Genomic DNA, 6071 nt, shown 5'->3' with positions numbered 1-6071 from the left:
TTAGCAGCACTGCACAGGCTTATGCCTCTAGAAAAGCTTGCCATTCATCAGATGCTTCCTCGGCTCTTACCAAAAAAGTGTCTGTCTTTTTTCAGACATAAAGGATGACACCAGAGCCATTAAAGTGCCTCTATTTATTGCAAGGGATTTGTATGTCATTAGCTGACAACATGATTGACGTTTTAAAAAGTAAAATCAACAGAATCCCAAAGTTTACAACTCTTCTTCTTCTTCTTCTTCTTCTTCTTCTTCTTCTTCTTCTTCTTCTTCTTCTTCTTCTTCTTCTTCTTCTTCTTCTTCTTCTTCAGTACACTGTTGGAAAATGTATGCTGATAATCTAGTCAGATCACGATAGATAGATAGATAGAGAGAGAGAGAGAGAGAGAGACAGAGAGACAGAGAGATAGATAGATAGATCCCTTCTAATTCAGCAAAGAGACACCTTTTAAAATGGTGTTTCTCTTATATTTAGCAGCGGGGGGCAGCAACTGGCCCTGTCCAACCCCAACATAGCATCCCTCCAGTGGCTGTTGATGGAATCTGCCTTATGTTTCTTTTTAGATTGTGAATCCTTTGGGGACAGGGGACCATCTAGCAAGGGCAAAATATTAAGACCTTGTCCAACGATCCTGGTCATATCCCCTCTTGAATTTTGTACATTTTATTTATGTTAGGTTTTTTCTCTCTCTCAAAACACTTGCTCATATAAACAAAAAGCAATCCAACAATCCACCCTTATTAAAGGCAGGCGAATACCATGACCTATGTAATGCACAGTGCTCAGTGACAGAAGAGGAGAAGCCACTGGCAATCAGTCTTTAGTCATATAGATGTTTTGCCTTACCCCATAGCAGGTAATAAACCAGTTAATTAACAAATATAATGATGAACAAACAAGAACAAAAGAAGCCCCACATTCACATATTACATTCAACATGTGCATCATCTGTGTGCAGTTTACATATTATTGCTGATTAGTACACACGTAATTATACGCACATTACATTCAGTTCATGTGCAGCAGTACATATGATCTGTACTCGACATTTTTAAACGGTTCCGTTCCTGTATTGACTTTGAAAATGAATGCATGTTCACCCCCAAATGTGTATGCATACAGACACTTGTGCATGCATGCAACATAATAATGTGAGAATAGCCCGGATGTGTGGTATTTAAAATAAACCCATGGGGTATGTAATGAGTAGCAAGTCTGCAAAACACTGTGCTTAATGTGTGGCCACTGCCTCCATTACTCCATCGCCATGTGACAACAAAGATGGTGGTGATGCAAACAGTAGAATTGACATCATCATTGTATAGGCATGGGACATGTGTGCCTATATGGCTCTTTAGTTTGGAAAGGAGACAACTCTATGGGGAGACATGATATGTATTAAATTATGCATGGAGTCTAGAGAATGGACAAAGATGAATTTTTCTCCCTCTCTCACAACACTAGAACCAAGGGTCGTCTCATGAAACAGAAGACTCATTTCTAGTTTCTAAATTCCTCCGGGAAAGTTAGGACCAACAAAATGAAGTACTTTTGACACAGCACATAATTAACTTATGGAATTCAATGCCACAGGATGTGGTGACAGCCACCAGTCTGGATGGCTTTAAAAGGGGCTTAGACAAATTCATGAAGGACAGGTGTATCAATGGCTACTAGTCTGGTGGCTATGGGCCACCTCCAGCCTCAGAGGCACAATGTCACTGAAAACCAATTTCAGGGAAGCAACAGCAAGAGAGAGGGCATGCCCTCACTTCTTGCCCATGGGCTTCCCAGAGGGATCTGGTAGGCCATTGTGTGAAACAGGATACTGGCCTATATACGCCTTGGGCCTGATCCAGCTGGGCTGTTTTTATGTTCTTATGTGCCTAGGCAAATAGGGTGCTGACACTGCGTATGTACTATTGCCATCTTTATTGAAATATATTCTAGCAGGGGAGAACCTGGAAGGGTATCAGCAATCCATCAAAATATGTGGCCAACCAATGGATTACAGCTGACATCCTGTTTTTTGTTGAACATCTCACATTTGCTTATTGTTAGAATTAACCTTAGTTACATATTATATCCAGCATGCATGCAATCTGTGTACAATGCACACAGTTGTTGATCTGTATACATGTACAGTTATTTACATTAATTTCCTATGAGACTATTCATGAGTAATTTAGTCTGGCTGACAGGTGTTGTGTTCCTCACATGTACAGCAATACACACTATTTGTACTCTACATTTTTGAAGGGTCTAGTCTATGCATTGATTTTTAATTGATCGTGTACACAAAAAAGTGTATGTGCATTTGGACACTTGTACAATGCAATGCACAAATAGCTCTATAATGTATGCTGCTTCCAGATTGCAAGTGTTCAAAACATTTGCAGTATCTGGGGAAGAAAGAATGATAGAAGGTTCTCTGCTTAGCCAGCAAACCCATAAATGTGTGAAAATGTCCCCAGGCTGTACAAATGGCAACTGGAAGTGAGCATGGGAGTGTTGATTTCATACAGTTGTTCATTCACCTCTCTGGTACTTTCCAGGAAACCAGGCCATGAGTATCAGTCAGTTGGGTGAATGATCAGAAATATGCCCACTCCTGAGCCATTTCCATTTCCTCCTGGCTGTAGCTCAACAGCCATTTACATTTCACCACTTCCCTAATAGATCCTGTATGCTAAGCAGTCGCAACTTAACCCAGAGAAGCAAGGGGCAGCAATGGATTCCCCCAGGACCCTGAGCCACAGCTTTGATTAGGGAGATGATGACACATACATGGCTCAAGCTGCATCTTTCCAAGACTGGCAGACAAAGGGCTGTGAATTTCCTTGCCTTTGAGGGAACTTGTTATAGCAAGTATTCAAGGTCTCTAGACCCTGGCCTATATGTGTGACCCCCAGGTTTTTTATATCAAGGAAACCTTGCATATTCGGCATAGCTGGCTAGTCATTCCATTGTGGAAGGTCCCTTTTCTCAGTTCAGTGCACACTTCATAGGAACATAGGAAGCTGCCTTATACTGAATCAGTCCATTGGTCCATCTAGCTCAGTATTGTCTATCCAGACTGGCTGTGGCTTCTCCATGGTTGCAGGCAGGAATCTCTCTCAGCCCTATCTTGGAGATGCCAGGGAGGGAACTTGGAACCTTCACTTCTTCCCAGAGCAGCTCCATCCCCTAAGGGGAATGTCTTACAGTGTTCACACATGTCTCCCAATCAAATGCAAACCAGGGCAGACCCTGCTTAGCAAAAGGGACAGTTCACGCTTGCTGCCACAAGACCAGCTCTCCTCAATCAACTTGACTGTATTGGGTGAAACTTTCAGCCATGATTGATTAGTGGTCCTCTAGATGGAGAGCTTGGAGCAGTGATTCTCAGTGTAAAGGAAGAGTTGTAACAAAATCCTTGCACTCACTGAGTGTAAAGCTCTAGTTCCTATGTTTGCAACTCCTCTTAGCATGTGTTCAGCAAAAGGTTCCAAGCCAAACCTTGGGTGCCCCACAGTTTTGCAGTGATGGACCCTGCCCCCAGGACAACTACCTCAAGAGAAGGAGAAGTCAGTCTACTTGGTGGAGCTTGGAGTCACTATGAGGCAGTTCCCATGATCAGTGGGAACCGCCTCAGCCGGGTTAGCGGGGAGAGCAGGCTTAGCCCACTCTCCTCGCAGACAACCCAGCAGTCTGCTCTGGGCAGCCAAACTGGGCGCCCACATGACTGCCGGCTCCATTATGGATCCGGCGAGGGCTGGGGGGATTAGGGGCCGCGATCATGCAGGGCATGCTGAAGAGACCCCCGAGCCAGGAATCTGCTTTTAAGCCTCCCGGCCGGGGATCTACCTGTGAGTTGCCGCAGCACGGAGCCACACCACAGTAACTCAAGATCGTAGAGCCTGGGTTAGCGGAGCGCTTGCTCCACTAACCAGGGCTTAGGGGAGGGTTATTTATGCAGGTGACCCGCTTAAGAACCACCGGGCTCGCAGCCAACCCAGGTAGTTCTCATGATTGGCGAAAATCTCCCATCGTGTGAATAGCCTCAATGTGTAACCATCCTTTAAGTCTGGAGTAGGCCATATGGATCTACTAGTTCAGGCTTGTTAGCATCTCTGTAATATTTCCTTTAAAGTGTGTCCCCACTCCTTTTCAAACCCAGCCAGACCCTTAGCCCTTTGGTGAAATAAACCACCTTTTGATGTTGTAGCTGCTGGTCTGTGTTTAGTGTGTCTAAATCCCCAAACTCCCCACAGACTAGTTGTTCAGGCACATTGTTGTAAAAAAAGAGGGGGCTCTGGAGATAGTCATCCTACCCCTGTTACGAGAGCCATTACAATTAATTGTTTTAATTGTTCAGATTTTATGGTTTTAAGTTTGGTTTTTGAACAATTATATTTTATTTTGGTTTGTTAACCACCCAGAACTGTTGGATGATGTGGTGTAGAAATATAATAAATAAATAATAATAATGCCCGTCTCCTTGGGGAGGTGTGAACAGTTATCCAAGAGAGCCTGAGAAGTTCTCCCTGACCCCTTCTAATTAGTATATGTGTTGGTCCAAGAGGCGAAATACCAGCATGGCAGGGTAATGCAATGGAGATTGTGTGCCTGGTCTCTAGAAATGAGTCTCAATTTTTAACATTTTGTTTCCTATTGTCAAAGGTCCTTAGGTGGTTTTGAAGCACGTGAAGGGGTAAACCAGCCTTGACACCAATGTTCCCTCTAACAGAGATTCCCAGATGTTGTTGACTACAACTGCCAGAATCCCCAGCTACAATGACTTTTGCTTGGGGATTGTGAGAGTTGTTGTCAACAACATCTGGGAATCTCTGTTAGAGGGAACACTGCTTGCCGCCCTCTGCATTTAGGAGCACTTTTAGGTGACTCATCCAGGCCTGTAGCTAGATTATTGGTGTTAGGAACATAGGAAACTGCCATATACTGTGTCAGACCATTGGTCTATCTAGCTCAGTATTGTCTTCACAGACTGGCAGTGGCTTCTCCAAGGTTGCAGGCAGGAATCTCTCTCAGCCCTATCTTGGAGAAGCCAGGGAGGGAACTTGAAAACTTCTGCTTTTCCCAGAGCAGCTTCATCCCCTGAGGGGAATATCTTGCAGTGCTCACACATCAAGTCTCCCATTCAAATACAACCAGGGCAGACCCTGCTTAGCTATAGGGACAAGTCATGCTTGCTACCACAAGACCAGCTCTCCTGTTGCAGATTGCTTGATCCTTTTGCAGATTGCTTGATGGAGGAGGGAAGGGAAATGAACCTACCTACTTGCCACTGAAATTTTGATCATCTGCGTTCATAAGTACCTTAGTCTCCATGAAGATTTAAGGCTCGTGACATGCATTGTGGCACCTCAAACATTTTTACATTGAGCTCATGTGCACCTGCCAATATGTTTCCGGGCAAAATACAAAGTGCTGGTTATTTCCTTTAAAGCCCTGAACGGCTTGGGTCCAAGATATCTTAGAGAGCACCTTCTTTTACATGATCCCCATCGCACGTTAAGGTCATCTGGGGAGGTCCATCTCCAGTTGTCACCGGTTCGTTTGGTGACGACTCAGAGGCGGACCTTCTCTGTAGCTGCTCCTGGACTGTGGAATGCACTCCCAGCGGAAATTCGTAATCTTGATTCTTTGCTGTTCTTCAAGAGAGCCCTTAAAACCTATCTGTTTGGCCTGGCCTTTCAGGGTTTTTAATCAGTTTTAATTGTTTTAATACCTGGTTTTCAGGGTTTTAATTGTTTTGATAGTTTAATTGTTTTTTAAGTTGTTTTAAATTGGTATTTATATTTGTATCTCTGTTTTAATTGTTTTTAATGTTTTCTGTTTTAATTGTAAACCGCCCTGAGCCATTTTGGAAGTGTGGTATATAAATCAAATCAAATCAAATCAAATCAAAAAATAAATTCAAATAGCTGTCAGTGCCCCTGCAGCCCTGAGACTACGAAAAAGGGATTGCTGAAAGTCGAGAATCTCTCAACAATGTCATGCGCTACATCATGGGTAGAATGCAGGGGGAGGGGGAGAGCCTAGAAGCTGGGTGGAAGACCCCCTCCGCTAG

The sequence above is a fragment of the Hemicordylus capensis genome, chromosome 4 (assembly GCF_027244095.1).
Source record: "Hemicordylus capensis ecotype Gifberg chromosome 4, rHemCap1.1.pri, whole genome shotgun sequence".
In the NCBI taxonomy this organism is placed as follows: Eukaryota; Metazoa; Chordata; class Lepidosauria; order Squamata; family Cordylidae; genus Hemicordylus; species Hemicordylus capensis.
Note: the sequence above shows the minus strand (reverse complement) of the source record.